Source organism: Pongo pygmaeus, chromosome 9, assembly GCF_028885625.2.
Source record: "Pongo pygmaeus isolate AG05252 chromosome 9, NHGRI_mPonPyg2-v2.0_pri, whole genome shotgun sequence".
NCBI classification, from domain to species: Eukaryota; Metazoa; Chordata; class Mammalia; order Primates; family Hominidae; genus Pongo; species Pongo pygmaeus.
In genome coordinates, this window is record NC_072382.2 from 68,486,519 (window position 1) to 68,492,997 (window position 6,479).

The window sequence follows — 6,479 nt, forward strand, 5'->3', positions numbered from 1 at the left end:
TATGTAGGTATATATATATACATGTGTATATTTATATATATAGGTGTCTATATATATTTTTTTATATAGGTGTCTACATATATTTTTATATATATAGGTGTCTACATATATTTTTATATATATAGGTGTCTACATATATTTTTATATATATAGGTGTCTACATATATTTATATATATATAGGTGTCTACATATATTTATATATATATAGAGGCGTCTACATATATTTATATATATATAGAGGCGTCTACATATATTTATATATATATATAGAGGCATCTACATATATTTATGTATATATATAGAGGCGTCTACATATATTTATGTGTATATATAGAGGCGTCTACATATATTTATGTGTATATATAGCGGCGTCTACATATATTTATGTATATATATAGCGGCGTCTACATATATTTATGTATATATATAGAGGCGTCTACATATATTAATGTATATAGAGAGAGGCGTCTACATATATTTATGTATATAGAGAGAGGCGTCTACATATATTTTTATGTATAGAGAGAGAGGCGTCTACATATATTTTTATGTATAGAGAGAGAGGCGTCTACATATATTTTTATGTAGAGAGAGAGAGGCGTCTACATATATTTTTATGTAGAGAGAGAGAGGCGTCTACATATATTTTTATGTAGAGAGAGAGAGGCGTCTACATATATTTATATGTAGAGAGAGAGAGGCGTCTGCATGTATATATTTATATGTAGAGAGAGAGAGGCCTCTGCATGTATATATTTATATGTAGAGAGAGAGAGGCGTCTGCATGTATACATTGTTATCGAGAGAGAGAGAGGCGTCTGCATGTATACATTGTTATCGAGAGAGAGAGGCGTCTGCATGTATACATTGTTATCGAGAGAGAGAGAGAGAGGCGTCTGCATGTATACATTGTTATCGAGAGAGAGAGAGAGAGAGGCGTCTGCATGTATACATTGTTATCGAGAGAGAGAGAGAGAGGCGTCTGCATGTATACATTGTTATCGAGAGAGAGAGAGAGGCATCTGCATGTATACATTGTTATCGAGAGAGAGAGAGAGAGAGAGAGGCGTCTGCATGTATACATTGTTATCGAGAGAGAGGCGTCTGCATGTATACATTGTTATCGAGAGAGAGAGAGAGAGAGAGAGGCGTCTGCATGTATACATTGTTATCGAGAGAGAGGCGTCTGCATGTATACATTGTTATCGAGAGAGAGAGAGAGAGGCGACTGCATGTATACATTGTTATCGAGAGAGAGAGAGAGGCGTCTGCATGTATACATTGTTATCGAGAGAGAGAGAGAGAGGCGTCTGCATGTATACATTGTTATCGAGAGAGAGAGAGAGAGAGAGAGGCGTCTGCATGTATACATTGTTATCGAGAGAGAGAGAGAGAGGCGTCTGCATGTATACATTGTTATCGAGAGAGAGAGAGAGAGAGAGAGAGGCGTCTGCATGTATACATTGTTATCGAGAGAGAGAGAGAGAGGCGTCTGCATGTATACATTGTTACCGAGAGAGAGAGAGAGAGGCATCTGCATGTATACATTGTTATCTAGAGAGAGAGAGGCGTCTGCATGTATACATTGTTATCTAGAGAGAGAGAGGCATCTGCATGTATTTATTTTTATCTAGAGAGAGAGAGGCATCTACATATATTTATTTTTATTTTTATATATATATAAGGAGACCTAGGACATTACTGTATAATACTGTAGACTTTATAAACACAGTATACATAGGCTACACTAATATACCTTAGCTTATTGTAACTTTTTTACTTTATAAACTAAATTTTTAAAACCTGACTCTTTTTTATTTATTTATTTATTTATTTATTTATTATTATTATTTTACTTTAGATTTTAGGGCACATGTGCACAATGTGCAGGTAAGTTACATATGTATACATGTGCCATGCTGGTGTGCTGCACCCACTAACTCGTCATCTAGCATTAGGTATATCTCCCAATGCTATCCCTCTCCCCTCCCCCCACCCCACAACAGTCCCCAGAGTGTGATGTTCCCCTTCCTCTGTCCATGTGTTCTCATTGTTCAATTCCCACCTATGAGTGAGAATATGTGGTGTTTGGTTTTTTGTTCTTGCGATAGTTTACTGAGAATGATGATTTCCAATTGCATCCATGTCCCTACAAAGGACATGAACTCATCATTTTTTATGGCTGCATAGTATTCCATGGTGTATATGTGCCACATTTTCTTAATCCAGTCTATCATTGTTGGACATCTGGGTTGGTTCCAAGTCTTTGATATTGTGAATAGTGCCGCAGTAAACATACATGTGCATGTGTCTTTATAGCAGCATGATTTATAATCCTTTGGGTATATACCCAGTAATGGGATGGCTGGGTCAAATGGAATTTCTAGTTCTAGATATCCTGAGGAATCGCCACACTGACTTCCACAATGGTTGAACTAGTTTACAGTCCCACCAACAGTGTAAAAGTGTTCCTATTTCTCCACATCCTCTCCAGCACCTGTTGTTTCCTGACTTTTTAATGATTGCCATTCTAACTGGTGTGAGATGGTATCTCATTGTGGTTTTGATTTGCATTTCTCTGATGGCCAGTGATGGTCAGCATTTTTTCCTGTGTTTTTTGGCTGCATAAATGTCTTCTTTTGAGAAGTGTATGTTCATGTCCTTTGCCCACTTTTTGATGGGGTTGTTTGTTTTTTTCTTGTAAATTTGTTGGAGTTCATTGTAGATTCTGGATATTAGCCCTTTGTCAGATGAGTAGATTGCAAAAATTTTTTCCCATTTTGTAGGTTGCCTGTTCACTCTGATGGTAGTTTCTTTTGCTGTGCAGAAGCTCTTTAGTTTAATTAGATCCCATTTGTCAATTTTGGCTTTTATTGCCATTGCTTTTGGTGTTTTAGACATGAAGTCCTTGCCCATGCCTATGTCCTGAATGGTAATGCCTAGGTTTTCTTCTAGGGTTTTTATGGTTTTAGGTCTAACATTTAAGTCTTTAAGCCATCTTGAATTGATTTTTGTATAAGGTGTAAGGAAGGGATCCAGTTTCAGCTTTCTACATATGGCTAGCCAGTTTTCCCAGCACCATTTATTAAATAGGGAATCCTTTCCCCATTGCTTGTTTTCCTCAGGTTTGTCAAAGATCAGATAGTTGTAGATATGTGGCGTTATTTCTGAGGGCTCTGTTCTGTTCCATTGATCTATATCTCTGTTTTGGTACCAGTACCATGCTGTTTTGGTTACTGTAGCCTTGTAGTATAGTTTGAAGTCAGGTAGTGTGATGCCTCCAGCTTTGTTCTTTTGTCTTAGGAAACCCTTCATGCTAAAAACTCTCAATAAATTAGGTATTGATGGGACATATCTCAAAATAGTAAGAGCTATCTATGACAAACCCACAGCCAATATCATACTGAATGGGCAAAAACTGGAAGCATTCCCTTTGAAAACTGGCACAAGACAGGGATGCCCTCTTTCACCACTCCTATTCAACATAGTGTTGGAAGTTCTGGCCAGGGCAATTAGGCAGGAGAAGGAAATAATGGGTATTCAGTTAGGAAAAGAGGAAGTCAAATTGTCCCTGTTTGCAGACGACATGATTGTATATCTAGAAAACCCCATTGTCTCAGCCCCAAATCTCCTTAAGCTGATAAGCAACTTCAGCAAAGTCTCAGGATACAAAGTCAGTGTACAAAAATCACAAGCATTCTTATACACCAACAACAGACAGAGAGCCAAATCATGAGTGAACTCCCATTCACAATTGCTTCAAAGAGAATAAAATACCTAGGAATCCAACTTACAAGGGACCTGAAGGACCTCTTCAAGGAGAACTACAAACCACTGCTCAAGGAAATAAAAGAGGATACAAACAAATGGAAGAACATTCCATGCTCATGGGTAGGAAGAATCAATATTGTGAAAATGGCCATACTGCCCAAGGTAATTTACAGATTCAATGCCGTCCCCATGAAGCTACCAATGACTTTCTTCACAGAATTGGAAAAAACTACTTTAAAGTTCATATGGAACCAAAAAAGAGCCTGCTTCACCTTTCTGACTCTCAATTTTTATTTTTATTTTTCGTTCTGTCACTCAGGCCAGAGTGCAGGGGCACGATCATGACTCACTGCATCCTTGACTTCCCAGTCTCAGGTGATCCTCCTACCTCAGTCTCCTGAGTAGCTAGGACTACAAGCATGTGTCACCATGCCTGGCTAATTTTTGTTGTAGTTTTTGTAGAGACAGAGTTTCACCATGTTGCCAAGGCTTGTCTCAAACTCCTGGGCTCAAGTGATCCTTCCACCTTGGCCTCCCAAAGTGCTAGGATTATAAGTGTGAGCCACTGTGCCTGGCCTTTTTGACTCTTTTGTAATAACACTTAGCTTAAAACACAAATACATCATACAGTGGTAAAAAAAATTTATATATATATATATACACACCTATATATATGTATATATATACCTATATATAAATATATATACCTATATATAAATATATATACCTACATATAAATATATATACCTACATATAAATGTATATACCTATATATATAAATATATATATTTACAGTATAATTTTACTTTTGTAAAAAGAAAAGTATGTTTTTACAAAATAAAAATTAGGAAGAATCAACACTGAGGTGTGAGCAAGAAATAAATTGTGGAAGATAGAATATTTGCTGGTTATCTGAAGGAAACACATGACTGGATAATTGAGAGGAATTGAGTAAAGGGCAATTTACCAAGTTGTGGGCAGAGCTTAGGAAAAGCTTCAAGGGTAATGTTGTATCCTAGGGATAGTGATCAGCTCAAGACCTGAAGGAACAAGAGGAGTGGGCAATTAACAGGAACCTAGAGCGATGTGATGAGAGGACCACCTGCCAGGAGGTGTGGCATTTGGTGGAGGGTCACAGCCAATCCAGGTGACATAGAGGAAGAAGAGCCAGGGAAGTACACAAGCCTCAGTCTCCTCTGCCAGTTTCTCCCACTAAATTAGCCAAACCAGAAGCTACAGGCGAGGGAGTCTATTGATACAGACCATGTGGGTCAGCCTCTTCGGATTATGTCAAGGTGCAAAGGGGTAGGAATAGACCTGGAAAGACAAACAAGAGAAATTCACCACATTTGAGATTTAAAATTTTTTCTATTTATTTTCTGGTGTATTTATGAATTTTTAAATGTATAAAAATATGAGCTACTTTTGTAGTACTAAAATATTTTCAAGTCCTAAAACTAAATATTAGACTAAAAGCAGGAAGAACATTTCTGCATCTGTCATAGGAGTTCCAACAAGATTATACACACCAAAAAATATGTAGTGTCAGAATTGGCAGTACAAATGGAAAGGAGATATAGTACTGGAAAGTCATTATAGAAGTGTGTTGGGGGAGGAGCCAAGATGGCCGAATAGGAACAGCTCCGGTCTACAGCTCCCAGCGTGAGTGACGCAGAAGATGGGTGATTTCTGCATTTCCATCTGAGTGCCGGGTTCATCTCACTAGGGAGTGCCAGACAGTGGCACAGGTCAGTGGGTGCACGCACCATGCGCGAGCCGAAGAAGGGCGAGGCATTCCCTCACTCGGGAAGTGCCAAGGGGTCAGGGAGTTCCCTTTCCTAGTCAAAGAAAGGGGTGACAGATGGCACCTGGAAAATCGGGTCACTCCCACCCGAATACTGTGCTTTTCTGATGGGCTTAAAAAACAGCAGACCAGGAGATTATATCCCGCACCTGGCTCAGACAGTCCTATGCCCACGGAGTCTCACTGATTGCTAGCACAGCAGTCTGAGATCAAACAGCAAGTCGGCAGCGAGGCTGGGGGAGGGGTGCCCGCCATTGCCCAGGCTCCCTTAGGTAAACAAAGCAGCTGGGAAGCTTGAACTGGGTGGAGCCACCACAGCTCAAGGAGGCCTGCCTGCCTCTGTAGGTTCCACCTCTGGGGGCAGGGCACAGACAAACAAAAAGACAGCAGTAACCTCTGCAGACTTAAATGTCCCTGTCTGACAGCTTTGAAGAGAGCAGTGGTTCTCCCAGCACGCAGCTGGAGATATGAGAACGGGCAGACTGCCTCCTCAAGTGGGTCCCTGACCCCTGACCCCCGAGTAGCCTAACCAGGAGGCACCCCCCAGCAGGGGCAGACTGATACCTCACACGGCCAGGTGCTCCAACAAACCTGCAGCTGAGGGTCCTGTCTGTTAGAAGGAAACCTAACAAACGAAAGGACATCCACACCAAAAACCCATCTGTACATCACCATCATCAAAGAACAAAAGTAGATAAAACCACAAAGATGGGGAAAAAACAGAGCAGAAAAACTGGAAACTCTAAAAAGCAGAGTACCTCTCCTCCTCCAAAGGAATGCAGTTCCTCACCAGCAACGGAACAAACCTGGATGGAGAATGACTTTGACGAGCTGAGAGAAGAAGGCTTCAGACGATCAAATTACTCCGAGCTACAGGAGGATATTCAAACCAAAGGCAAAGAA